At 54.8% G+C, this 14,326-nt stretch overlaps 1 protein-coding gene across 50 annotated transcripts in view; it reads right to left on the bottom strand.

Annotated features, from left to right (window-relative positions):
• Nucleotides 1–14,326, bottom strand: part of CELF4 (CUGBP Elav-like family member 4) — a 292,503-nt gene that overhangs the window by 118,075 nt on the left and 160,102 nt on the right. The window lies entirely within an intron of this gene.

The raw sequence follows: 14,326 nt of genomic DNA, 5'->3' as shown, positions 1-14,326 counted from the left end.
CCGCCTGTTCTGGGACTTGAGCAAAGCTAGAAAGGATTCTCCTGAGAGAGTGCTTAAGAGATCCCATGGCCCAGTGCTGGCCCTCCCCTCCTTCTCTCCACTTCGTGTGCATGGTGCATGCTGTTAGGCAGGGGTAGTGGACTCCCGTGTCTGGCTCTCAAGGAGGCCAGCCAGGAGCCCAAGCTGCCTCTGCCCTGGGGCCCTTCACCCTCGGACCCACTTTCCCACTTCCCACTCAAAGGTGGATGAGTCCCAAGGGTCTGTCAATTCAGGACCAGGTTTCACGCCATTGTTTTCCACTGAGCCTCAGCCAGCATTTGAGGTTCCTTGCAGCTTGGGGCTGTTGCCCCCACCCTCCTGCCCAGTCCTGTATTTGATTCAAGCCCAAGGGTGTGTCACTGGGGACAGGCTGGCCCTCCCAAAACTGCTGTGACTTTGGAGGTACAGAGAGAAGCTCTCCTGCCCTTATCTCCCTCTTGGACCAGCTGCCGTCCCTCCCACATCCTGCCAAACACCACTCCCCCCCACTCCCCACTTTACCTGCCACCATCTCCTGTGCCCATGTGTTGCTGAGATCTCTTCTTTGGGCCTCTGCACACAGACTGTCAACCTCCCTTTCCCCACTGTTCCCAAGCTGATCCTCACAGCATCCTTGCCCAGCCCCATATGCTTGTTCTCCTCTCTACCCTGGCCTCTGCTACTCCTGACACTCTTCTACCAGAATTCCATTCATTATCCCTCCATCTGCCTGCCATCCATCCATCCATCCATCCAGCACCCATCCATACACCCTTCTATCTATCTATGTATCTATCTATCCATCCATCCACCATTCCTCCCTCTACTCATCCATTCATCCATCCAACCAACCCTTTATCCACTATTCATACATCTAACAACCAGTATTGAGGGCCTACTTGATGCCAAGCCCTGCATTAATGCTGGGCTAAGTTCCAGTCCTGGTCTTCAAGGAGCAGACGGTCTATTAGGCGAGGCAGTAAAGAATACAGACAATCTACTAGGCAATTGTGATATAATCAGGGAAGGCTTTCTGGAGGTGAGGTCTAAAGGACAACTGGATGAAGTCTTTATTTTCCATCTGGGCTCAGCCTAGGCCTTCTGGCTCTGGGCTCCAAGCTCTTAGAATGCTCAAGATTGTATCATACCATATGGAGGTTCCAGAAGACAGGTGGGCAGCCGAGGGTAGGGACTGAACACTCCATCACACAAGCATCCCCTTAGAAAGGGAAGTGGAGGAGTGTTTTGCCTCTACCATTTGAATGGGGTTGTACCAACGGCATAGTGGTGCCTTGTATTCCTCACTCTTCCCACTGTCCAGGCCAGGAATTGGATGCTGGAGCTTTAAAACTCAGCTCTGAGGATGTCTTGTGGCTAATTTGCTGATAGGGGAGACCCTTGGGCCCCCAGCTGCCCTGTGGGTGAAGGCTCAGATTCCTGTTGGCCCCCAGCCCTCCCTTCTGCTTGGCCCACTTCTTTGGCATCTACAGAGAATTCACAACAAGACCGTCTGGTCCCTGTCTCAGCTCATCAACACTGATTGAATATTTACTGTGGGCCCAGTGGACAAGGAGGGGAGAGGGGAGGAAACCCAGGGGCTTGTAAAGAAGGCCTCCACCTGCTCCAAGCCCTGGGCGCAAGAACCTCAGTCCTGGAAGTGACCCAAAGGTAATAACTAGCACCGAAGGACCACTTTTTATATTAAATCTTGTGGTCCTCCTGTTAAGAAAGTTAAAGCAAAAATAAAAATAGCAAATATTTACTTAGAGCTTATTATATGCTGACATTGTTTTAAGTGCTTGGTCTGTTAACAGAGAACATCCTCACAAAGACAGGATGGGGCTGTTACCGACCCATTTTATAGATGGGAAAGCTGAGGCACAAAGAGGTTGGACAGCCTTCCCAGGTGCACAGAACTGGTCTCAGCAGAGAAGCTAGAGTGGTCTGGCTCTTGAGCGCTTAACCACTATTCTTCTCCATCACTGTGGGCAGTAGCCCCTTGTAGAAAGTGGAAAGCACAGATCCAGGGAGTGATCACCATCTGGCCCCTCCCCCAACATGCACACAGCTGGTCCATGACCCAACCAGGGTCCTTCTTGTGCATGGAAACTGCAGACTCAGGGCTTCTCCCCCTCGTACCCCGGGCACTGGGGGAGAAAGTGGCACTTGCCGGCCCACTGCTCCCAGAGGTTCCCTTTCTTCTTTCCAACCAGGCAGAGGCCGGAGAACGTAAACACACACACACACACACACACACACGGGCACGCGCACATACACACCTGTGCACACATGCACACGTGTAATGCCTTTTCCATCTATAATGCAGCTAGTAAGCAAGGTTTCTCACTCTTCAGAACACAAGAGAACCAGCAAGTAGGTCACAAAGGCCCCTAAGGTTTATTAATCCCTTCATTGATTTGACAAATGTAAAATATTTATGGTCCATGCATTAAAACGCTTGTGCACTTTGCTCATAGAAAACCCACTCTAGGAATAGTTTACAAACAACGTTGACAAGCCACTCCTCCACTCCCCTCTGCAGAAACATGAGCGCCATGATCTGGTCACTACTATTTCCCATGCCCGGAACAGAGTCCAGCCCATGCCTACTCCTGGACAGCTGAGTGAAGCTGAGGGATTCTGGTCTCTGTTCCCAGAGCCGATGGGCCACCGATTTCATCACAAGAGGCCGCGCAGAGCCACCAGCACTGGGAGAGGCGGGAACCGTGGGAGCACCGCAGTGGGCCATTGCTCCCGCACAGACGGGCCCTGCCCCTCCCGGCCATTCTTGGCAACATGGCCCTGCTGCAGATGAACCCTGGGCCTGAACCCAGGGCCGGGAGGGAAACTTTCGATGATGTTTTACACTGAATAAGAAAACAGGGCACTTGGAATACATTTTAGAAAGCTGTTGCCTCCAAGTCGTTAGAATGACAGCGTAAAAGTTTTGATGCTTGAAGGAGGCAATCCTCAGCCAGCTGAAAACTCTATTATACATAATCCTTAATTTCCAGATGGTTCATGTATAATACAGAAGTCTGTAATATACAGCCCCAGGATTTTTTCCTCCCATGCCAAATGCCATGTGGCATCTGTAAACCCCTCCTTTCTTTTCAAGGCACGTCTGCATCCGTTATCCGGTCTGATTCCTGTGATAGTCCTGAGAGTCGGCGAGTTGGGTATTAACCCTATGCTTTTAAAAGAACAGGAAACAGAGGCACCAAGAGGTGCTAGGTATTGTGCGAGTCAGGATGGAGACCTGCACAGAGCCGGGGCTCCTGACTCCTAGTCCAGGCTCTTGGTCCCTCCTGAAGCCCTCTCCTCGCTGGCCGGGAAGGCGGGGACCTTCAGGATTCTCTGGGAAGAATAAAGTCTCCTTCAGCTCACCAAGCCTGTCCTGTCTGGGGACCCAGAGAGTCCCTCCTCCCTTGGCAATCCTTCCAGACAGTGGGGCCACCCTGCTCCCCGCTGCTCTGCACAGCCCTCCCACGGTTCCGAGCTTGTCATGCCTCTTCCATGGCTAATTGTGAAATTGGGCAGAGGAGCTCAATGCCAGGCACAGGGCCGGGCTGGGCAGGATGTGACAGAGAGAGAGAGAGAGATTGATGGGAGGAAGTCGTGCTGGTTGCGTGATGGGAGGGGGACAAGTCTGGTTTCCTAAGTCATGTTATCTTGCTTATGGGGGTGGGGGAAGGGAGGCTCTCTGTCCTTCTTGAGCTGCTAAATGCTGTCACAAAAACATTTATTAATATGCAAATTCTAAATGGCAATCTGGACCCAGTCGGGTTGTGCTAATTTGCACATTAATATCTGTCTTCAGGCCGGCCTCAGCTCTGGAGAGGGAGGGAGTGGGGCTGGGCATGGGGACCCGGGAAGGAGGGTGCAGGTGGGGCAGGGCGGAGGGGGGGCCCTGCAAGGGGCTCATGGCCAGTCCCGACAAAGGCAACAAAGGCGGGTGAACAGGGCTGGAAGCCAGCCTGCAAGGGAGGAACCGGCAAGGGCTGGGGGCTCGGCAGTTTCGGGCCCCAGATGCTGGCCTCTGGCCTCTACTGGTGCCCGGAAGGCCCGGGGCCATGATGGGAGTCGTGCGAGAAAGGAGATGTTGCAGAAGCCTTAGCCCAGACAGGCTGCGGGTGCCCAGAACAGAGAGAAGGTGGCAGGAGAAATAAGTGGGGAATGTCACGGGCCACTTTGCCAGACAGAGTGACTGCTGTCTCTTCACCCATGGTAATGGAACTTTTGGGGTAGAGGAATGTCTAAGGACCCCCTTCTGATTGACTTGCCCCTTCCTGGCTCTGGGCTCATTCTCCACAGCCACTGAGGGAGTCCCTCTCTGCCTGTCACAGAGCCACCTGCCCTCCTCAGTGGTCTCCTGGACCCCATTCCTGTCACCACAGATCCATACATCTTGGAGTAGCTTGGTCAGCCCCCATTGCAAACCCCCTCCCTCTTTGTCCCCGTAACACACAGTTATATTTGTCAGACCTTTTGTGAAGAAGACGGGATCACCTCTAATGGGTCACCCATAGTGATAATGGCAGTGTTGGGACATCAAGAGAGTGGTTGCTGAGTGAGTAGCCTCCCCTAACTTAGCTCAGTTCATCAGAAAGGCCAGTAGCCATTGGAACCAATGTGTCCCCTCTCCTTCAACCCACCAACCCATAATACCCTTCTGCCGACTGACTGGCTATGTTCTAATTTGATTCATTCTTCAAAGCCTGCCCTGAGCACTGAGAACCTCTGGATCCTTCTCATCCTGTCCAGAATGCTCTTCTGTGGAACACTGTGCCACCCACTTGCAGTTTGTTTGTTTGTTTTGTTTTGTTTTTTTTGAGAGAGAGCATGAGTGTGTGCTTAAGTGGGGGTGGGGAGCAGAGGGAGAGGGAGAAAGAATCTGGAGCTGACTTTACACTCAGCTCAGAGCCCGGGTGGAGGCTCCATCTCATGACCCTGAGATCACGACCTGAGCCGAAATCAAGTCAGTTGCTCAGTTTTGAATGTTTCTCTCATTGTTCCATGTGTGAATCTTGTTTTTCTAGGTGCATGGGTAGCTCTCTCTTTCACAGTCTCAGGGACGAGACAATGTGGCCTATGTTCAATATATACTTAGCAATTTTCCAAAGTATTTTCATCAGTTAACACCTTTTACCTTCATGCAAGCCTGTGAAATGGCCAGGCTGTTATTTTCAGATATTATACTCATACTGCTCAAATGTGACATTTGTTATTTCGCAAGTTTAGATTTACAGATTCACTTACCAAAAAAAAAAACAAAAAACACTAAACTTGCAATTCTGAAGATGGCCACCAGGTGGTGATACAGACCTTGATATATACCTTTGGCTTGGGACGTATTTTCCAAAGACAGGAATTAATGCATCATTTCTCTCTCCTACTTTTCTATTATTTTAATTTACCTGTTCTTATGTTCCCGGCATATCCTGAAACACCCCCCCAACCCACCGCAAAGAGTGTCTGCTCTGGTGGAACTGACAAATATACAAAGAGGATGACAGTATCATGTGATATGTGTTGAAATAAGACAAGTGTTCTGGAAGGTTAAGAGAAAGGAATACTTAGCTTAAAGAAGGGGGAGCCTTTACAGAGGAGGTAACATCAGAACGGAGGCAAGTAAGGAGAACACAAGAGTTTGCCAGGAATGTGTTCTCTGGAAGAGAGATGCACAGAATTAAGTCAGAATGTGCCAGGGAAGAGAGCTGAAGGGATACGGCTGATCAGAGTTCCCGGAAGAAGAGTAGGAGCCTGGGTGATTCGGCAGCACCTGAGCCAGACCCCGAGGAGCCTTGAACACCTTCCCTCCACCTGCCGGAAGCATGGAGCACATCAAGAAACAGCAAGAGCGTTTTATGTCTAAAAGAGCAGTTCCGGGGAGCGTGGGTGAAGGTGAGCCTGCTGGCTGTGGGTGGCGGGGTGGGGGAGCTGGGCAGGAGCACGGAAGGGTCCTGGGGAGAGATGGAGGAAGGTGACAGAGGCCAGCCTGGGCAAGGGAGGGAGGACTGAAGGGCCGGAGAGGGGACGACGGGTAGGGAGGAATGGGTACCCATGACAGTGAGCTGGCCTGGTTTGGAGACAGTGTAGATGATGACACCATTCACTAAGAGAGAACACATGCTTTCCCACTAATTATCCTTAGAAAAAGTCAAAATAGAACTTTTGATTGAATTAAATTAACTTGAACATGGCGCCATTAAGCAGGAGATTGGAAAGTCTTATAAAACAAGCCTATAAAGAAAAAACCACCTAGGTACAATTCAGTCTCTTTCTCAATAATCTTTAACTATTATGGTTCTAAATAGTTTCTCTTTTCCGAAATAGTTTCCCCTCCTGGGTTTCAAAGAAGAAACCCTTGACTACACACTCACTTCCCCGCTTTGCTCTCACACCTCAGGGTGTGTGCAGAGTTGGGTTCTGTGACTTCTCTTTGCATTTAAAAGGTTTTATGGCCTCTTATAGGATAAGCCTGCATTTTCTCACACTGACCTGAAGAAGAAACCACCAGCAGAAAAAAAAAGAAAAATGTGCCTCTCATGAACTCCCAGGACTTTCTCAGCTCTGAGTGGTAGCATCAGAGAAAGACGGTGTCCAGGGATGCACCTCCTGCATCCGGGGCTCGCCAGCCTCTGCTGGACTCAACTGGGATGTGTAGGTATTGCTTTGACCCTCCCCCAAGGCACAGATTCTAGCAGCTCAAGGAGAGACATGACCCTGAGTTCCTCTGGTTCCTTGTGCTGGGCATTCTTTGTGTCTAAGACTCTTCAGCAGAACCTGGAGACCACCCCTCCTTTCCTGCCCTCCTACTGGTTTCCCCTGGGCTGGCAGGCAGGAGGGTTGCAGAGGATGGATCTAGGCCAGCTGAGCCCCATAGCAAAACTGAATCCCCACCAATAGTGGGCAGGGGCCCTCAGAACCTGCCTCTGGGGCCCTGGCCAACCTCTGCCTCTATGGTCTGAGCCCTGGGTACCTGGATCCACAACCAGCCAGCCGCTTCCTTAAACTCCTAGTCCCCTCTTGTCACCTGGAGGCTCACATTCGATCCTGCCATCCAGAATCCTGGAGCCCCCCTAATGCCGGATCTAATGCTGAGCCAGTCTCCACCCGCTTGGGATTAGGTTCAGTTGCTCCTTCTGAATCGCTGTGGACAAACCCAGACACTTGCTAGAAACCCGAGGCTAGAAACCTGGGGCTTTTTCTGGCCTCAACAGGCTGGTGGAATGGTGCAGTGCTCACTGACGCTCTGGATTCCTCTTGTACTCTTACAGTCTGAACTCCACTTTTGCAACATCCTGAACAGATTATCGGCATGTTCTGCTTTCCGTCCCAACCCTTGGCTCCTTCCAGCTCTAATCTCAGTAGACCCACACCCCAACTCCCTAAGCCTAGGCCTGACAGGCAGGGGTGATATAACTCCCAGCTAAGCAGAGCCAGGGTCCGGTGTCAGCCAGCCTGGGACTTAGGGGATGCCTTCAGGTCCCCCTGGTACCCACCCAGACCCTCCTCCCTCCTCACCCGCTGATGTCTTACATCAGTTATGGCCTGCACCCTCTTGTCCCCGTTTTAATGCAACACCCCCCTGATGTGGGGACAGCAGTGCCAGTTAGAGAAGTCCTTTCCTTTGGGGCAGATGTTATGAAGGTGAGAATGAGGGGGTTAATGCCAACCTTGGCACATTTGTCAGACTAAATCCTAAAGGGGCCCGAAGCTGTGTACAAAGAGATGGGGTGGGGAATATTGTCCCCCTCCCCGACTTGGGGGTTGGAGGGATGGACAAAGTCCCCACCTTCTGAACAGGCTTGGAGTCCTGTGCTGGTGAAACAGGGTGGAAGCTAGCCCTGCAAAGTTCCTGATGGTCAGTTTAAAGTGGGGAGAAACATGGGGGGGCAGGCCAACAAGACTGAGAGTTGAAGACACACCTCAATGGTGGGGCTGGATGGGAACCCACACCCACAAAGTGGCAAGTCTAGCTGCTGAGCACTGCAGGCCACAGGAATGCACAGCTCCTAAAATTTATGGCTAGACTTTATGACAATGGAAATACTTTTTTAATTGAGGTTTGCACCACCATTACACTGCTAATTTAATTATTCCCTATATTTCATCCATCACCATCTGATCCTCAGGAAGCAAATAGCTTGTCTTCTTGACAAGAAAGCACCAAATTGATTAAAAGTGTATGTGGGAGAGGGGTTGGGCTGTGATCTGCTCACTACTGGCCCTCTGGGTGCCCAGGGAGGAGGAAAGCAGGGAGCAGAGGTGCAGCCCCTCACTCACCACACGCTGTCCTGAGTGCGGTCACCTCCCAGAAACCCGGAAGCCCGCACCCTACAGCCATGCAGTCACACTCAGACATCACCCGCACACCCACCCCCACTCCCTCACACATTTGCACACTGTCACACACTCACACACATGCACTCAGATACATGTGCAGATATGGCCTCAAGTCCACCAGCAAAACACTGGGCTCCATCCCCAACTAGCATGTAATGCTGTGTATGGTGAATCCACACCGGGCTCACACACAGAGACACACCCCACAGTCACACGTGGCTGTGTCACAGAGGACCCAGTCAGGACACCGTCTGGGTCCCTCACGCTCACTCATATCTACCGTTCCTTCGAGCGGGCCCATGGCCGGTTCTGGGGACAGGGGGTCCCTCCTCTGCACAGTGCCCAGTGCCACCCAGGAGAGAGGACACAGCAGCTCTCCCCCAGCCATGCCCCTCCTCAGCTGCTGGGCCTGGGGCAGCCTCCGCCCATCCCCTCACGCAGGTGGCATACGTGCGTGGTCCGTGGTGGGCGCCCTGTGGGAGTCCGTGGTGCGGCTCGATGGAGGTGCCCGAAGCAGCGTGGCCGCGTGTTACTTTCCCCACTTGACTCTTCCTCTTCTTCATTCCATGACACCCCTGTTCGTTCCTGGAGCCTGGGATGGGAGCTGGGAGACATCTGTGGCACTCCCCCACCCGCAGCCTGTCACTCAAGCCAGCTCTTGGCCACACCAGGTTTGGCTTGATTTTCTAACAGTTGTGTGCAGGCGGGTCCTATCAGCCCACCTACAGGGCAACTCTGTAAAGGGTCACTGCTGGGTGTTCTCCTCTCTTCTCTGCTGGACGCACAGGGCCTGGCTAAGTCAAGGCTGGCTGGCCTGGCCAGGGCAATCCCGCTGCCCCGTGAGCAAGGGCCTAGTGTGCTGGGTGGAGGGGCCTGGGAAAGTGGCTGGTGGGCCGGGTTCAGCTGGCGCTGGGGGATGGGGCAGAAGTGCCTAAGGAAGGAAGGAGCACTGAGAGGGAGGGAGCTGGATGTGGGCTAACATGAGGAGCTAGATGGGGGTGAGGAGGCGGGTGGCGGTACTGCCATCAGTCATCGTGAAAGCTCCAGGTGCCTGGTGCGGTCCCAGCAGACCCCTGACCCAGCCTGATCAATCCTAATGGAATGGAGCAGAGGGGCAGCCGCCGGAGGGAGCGGGCCACCCGTCCTCCCTGACGCCCGTCCTTGTAACTTTGTCAGTTGTCAGAGCAGCCAGAAGGCAGAGGCTGCCCGCCTCCCTCATATCTGGTCTCGCCTGGCCATCTAGCTGCCCCCAGATGGGGGACGCGGGGAGGACAGGACAGGGGACAGACGACCTGCGGAGGAGACCCCAAATCCTAGGCTGTAGGTCGCCAGAAACAAAAGTGTAAGGAGCAGGCAGACAGAGGCTTCTGGGCAAAAGACTCCTATACTTTGAATCACATTTGTTTCCCTGAGAGGGGCAGAGGGTGGGGGACCCCAAACCTTCTCTTAACTGCGGAGGCCCACGGACACATCCTCTGGCAAGCGTGCCCCTGCTCAAGCTGCAGCACCCTGGCCTCATGGCCCGAACTCGGCCTGCAGTTCCCGCCCCCCAGCACGAGCAGCTCTCTCCTCTCCGAAGCCCCCCCAGTAGCAGCTGCTTGTCCTGCTTGCTCTGAACTCAGGGGCCCTCCTGACTCCAAGTAGTGCTTGACCCACCAGGTCCCTTGTGCCAGAATGGTCTTTGTGTTCCAGTGGTCCTGTCTCCCAGGCTGGGAAGCCTGGAACGCGTCTGTCATTGCTGTGATCTGTCACGTATCTGTCCCCCAACCACTTCATGGCGTCCCCTGGTTGTTCCTGATGCCCTACCTCCCAGCACAGTGACTAGAACACAGCAGATGTTCAGTCAGCACTGGAGTGAGTTCCCTCCTGCACGGGGCCAGGCACCCAGTCAGGGCTGCAGAGGTCTTGTTTGCTGGGCATCAGATGAGGAACAGAGGCCCGGGTGCCCAGGGGATGGGACTCAGGGAGGGTAGGGAAGGGAGAAGAGAGGCAGATCGGGGATGGGGGTTTGGAGTGGCCGTGCTGAGCGCAGACAGGAGGCAGGCAATTGAGGTGGGCATTGTCCGCTGCATCATTCCACCTGCTATAACCCACCCGGAGAGCTCAGATCCAGGGCCCCGTTGGTCTCAGGGCGGCTTTTAGGGTGTGGAGCTGAGAGTGGGGAGGGGTAGAGGATGCTGCCTGCAACTGGGTCACAGGAACTGACTTCAGGGGGACCTGGGGGGCTGTGAATCTCTGCTCCCCTTCAACCAGGATTACTTTTGTGATGGTGATTCAGCTTCACGTGCTCATAACTGCTCATCATAGGGGCCAGGGGCTGGGATGGAGGAGGAGTGGGAGAAAGAAAGATTTTCCCTGAAGAACAGGCTGGAAGCCGAAGTCCAGCGGCGGCTCCATCACCAAGGACAGGACCTTGATCCACGTTGCTTGCACGGCCACCCTCCAGGGGACCCACATGGAAGTACCTTACCATGCCACTCTCGGCCGGCCTTGTTTTAGCTCCTGGGTTTGTACTTGGCCATCTGTTGGCATAAGGGGCAACCCCTGGCGCGCCGTGGAAATGCTCCTGGAAGGTTTTTATGTGCACAGCCTGCGATGTGAAGCCTCCTCTGCTCTGTGCACGTCATGTGGAATCTGACCCCTGAGAACCCTCTAAGCTGCGAGCATAGAGGAGGGAGGCCACCGCAAGGCGGAAGTCTGCCTTTCTTAAGACAACAGGCTGTTTCCTGGAGCTTCAACAATTCCTTTGTGCTCACAGGCAGATGAGACGTTGCCCAGTGCGGCCCAGCAACTCTCCCTCATTGGCCCGGAATTCCTGGTCCCCAAAGCGCTGGACCTGAACGCCCAAAACCCATTTCATAAGTCACCAAGTCAGACCCGCTGTGTCTGATACAGTGATGTGCACATGTGTACACACACACACACACACACACACACACACATGCACGCGCGCGCACACACGCGTTATCTTCTGCTGTCGGAGAGAGCCGCCTCTCTCTAAAGGCACATCTGAGAACCCTTCCTGAAGAAGGTGAGCTTTGAAAGGGCAGGGTCAGAGAGGTGGGGAAGAGGGAGCCGCCAGAAGAGAAGCAGTGAGCTGTGCTCCTGAGCGTGTTTCGCGGGCTCTCAGCCCGACGTCCCCTCAGAGGGGCTCAGGGAAGCCGAGGCCTTGAGAGGCCACTCCATCTCAAGCAGCCCTTCCCTCTCGGCCCCACCCTTGCTTCATTCTTTGTGATGGTGTTTGGAGGTGAGGCTTTTGCGAGGTAATCGGGTTTAGGAGTGGTCATGAGAGAGAGGCCCTCATGGTGGGATCAGTGACCTGATAGGAAGAGACCTTCTCATTCTCCCCACCATGTGAGAACACGGGAGTTTGCTTCTCATTCTCCCCACCATGTGAGAACACGGGAAGAAGGGGGCTGTCTGGAACCTAGGAAGAGAGCCCTCCCCAGGGAAGCAGCCCTGTTGGCATCTTGATCTTGGACTTCCAGGCTCCAGAACTGTGAGCAATAAATTTCTGTTTAAGTCGGTGGTATTCTGTTATGGCAGCCTGACCTGACTGATGTGGGATCACCTGGATGGGGGCACAGAGCAGAGGCCTGAGGAGAGGCTCAGTTCCTCTCAGGAAGACCCTGGTATCTTCCCCCTACCTCCTGGTCAAGGGGTGCCAGCTTAACCTGGCACCTGGTGGGGAAAGCTGGCCCCAGACCACAGACCTCCCTGATGGGCAGACCTGGGACTTGCTCAAAGCCACTTAGAACACTGGAATCTGAGAGGGTATAAAAGTTACACAAAGGGAGCATTCTTTGCTTTCCAGGGATTAGTAGGTTTGGAGAGGCAGCTCTCTCCTCCTGCCTTTCATGGGAATCTGACACAAAAATGGCCTTTGGGGGCCCAGCTTTCACCATCAGGAGGGGCTGCCGGGACAGGTGGAGGGTGTGGCTGGGATCTCTAGGAATCTGCCCTCTGAACACTCACGCCCAGGTCAGTGTGGGCAAGACTGGACTTGAGCCGCCAGGTGTCTTGGGGGAACACATTCACCCTAGAGGGAGTGCTTTGCCAGCAGGCTGAGGCCCCACACTCCCGAGGCAACTCATCAGAGGGGCATACCCTGCAGAGGCACTGTGGGGGGGGGGATGGGAGGTGTGTGTGTGTGTGGGGGGGGTCCATTGCCAGGGGGTTGGTTTCGGGGGTTGGACCTCGGTGCCCCAGCCCAGATGCCTGAGTCTGTCTTGGTGAGGGGGTTACCCCTCTAGACAGATTCCTTCACCTCCTCACCAACACCCCCTACCCTCAACCTTGGCAGTCTCTGAAGGGGAGAGGAGGACTGGGCAACCACAAATGCTAAGAGCGAATGAAATTAAATAAGTGATATTTTTGCCTGCTTTTTTTTTCCCCTTTAATTTTAAACAACACTAACAATTCCAACTGCAAAGGCTAAGGGAAGAGAAAAAAAGGCAAAAACACCCCACCTCCTCCAAGCTTGGTGCCAACGGCCGGCTCTGGGATTTGCATGACAAAAGCGCTTGACAAATAACAACAAATTGCCAGCTTGTCGGGGGCCGCGGGGCGGGAGCCACGACTGGCGCGCTTCTCTGGGCAGCGATCGGCTCCCGGCTCCCCGGACCCGCAGGAGGGGCCCGCGGCAGATGCTGGGGGCCAGGCAGCGGGGGGCGCCGTGGGGGAGCGGGCGGGGCCGTCCTGGATACCATCGGAGCCGTGACCCTGGCCGGAGCACGCAGGGAGTCCGGTCGGGACCAAGTGCGAGGGGCAGGACGGGGGCACGGGCTGAGTGGCAAGCTAGAGGGGGGATGAGGGGCGGGAGCACCGATGGGGGGGCGGACTTGGACAGCCACCTCCATCACCATCCCTGGCCCTTGCCGCTAGACCTGACCTGTGCCTGGCGGGGGTGGGGGTGGGGGTGGGGAGGCACCACAGGCATCCGCCCAGGCTTGCAGGATGCCCCCCCACCAACCCCCTCCCCGGCCCTGGAGGGCAGGCTGCTCTTGGTCCAGTGACCCTGCCTGTGGGGCAGCTGGGGTCCCTTCCTGACCATGCTCCAGCCAGCCTGAAGGGGGGCTAGGAGGCGAGAGCAAGGGGCCCCTCCTTGCCTTGATCTGGCTCCCCCCACGTGAGGCCCCGGGCAGATGGCTGGCCAGAGCTAAATTGATTCATAATGACTTGTGTCTCTCCCCTGCCCAGCAACGGGTAACTTTTCATTAGAGACACAGATGTCTTAATAATGCTATGCCAGGGTCCAGCAGCCCCAGCATCTGAAGAAGGAGGGATGCAGAGAGGCCAAGGCAGGGGAGGACAGAAGAGCACCCCAGTGGGATGCCAGTCCAGAAGGGTTTGTTATCTCCAGGCTTCAAGTGTCTGCTGCCCATTTCCCCACAGTGGACTTCCTGACCTGCTCATGCTCCGGCCACTGGGAGGCCACTTCCTAGCATCTGGGCCATGTGGGGGTCCCCAGCATTACCTCTCCCACAGCCTGTCTGGTGGCCCCTCATTCCTCAGCCTCCCTGCCATTCCCAGGGCATGACCTTAAGTGAGCCCACTCCCAGCGCCTCCAATCCTGCTCCCAGATAACCCCCAAACTCCAGTCCCCCAAATCTGCCTAGATGTGTGTTCTTCTATCAGGGAAAATGGCCCTCCAGCCCCACGGCGAGGGGAGTTACCACATCTGCCTGGCCTTGCACACTTTTTCACGAGGTCCCTTCCCCTACAGAATGTCCACACTCCTGCCAGCAGACCCAGCAGCCAGGGGAGGAGGGCGTCGTTCCCTCCTCTGTCCAGGCCTCCCGTAGGCCTGTTACACATGGCCTGCAGTAGGGACAGCCCATGGCCGGAGTCGGAACTGTGTGGTCTGCCCCTCCCATGGTTGGTCCCTTCCTGCACTCCTGCGTTCGGCAGATATTTGCCAGGCCCTGAGCAGGATGGGCTGCCTGTGAAGGAGCAGACA

This window comes from Halichoerus grypus, chromosome 13 (genome assembly GCF_964656455.1).
Source record: "Halichoerus grypus chromosome 13, mHalGry1.hap1.1, whole genome shotgun sequence".
NCBI lineage: Eukaryota > Metazoa > Chordata > Mammalia > Carnivora > Phocidae > Halichoerus > Halichoerus grypus.
This window is presented reverse-complemented; position numbering and strand designations above follow the sequence as displayed.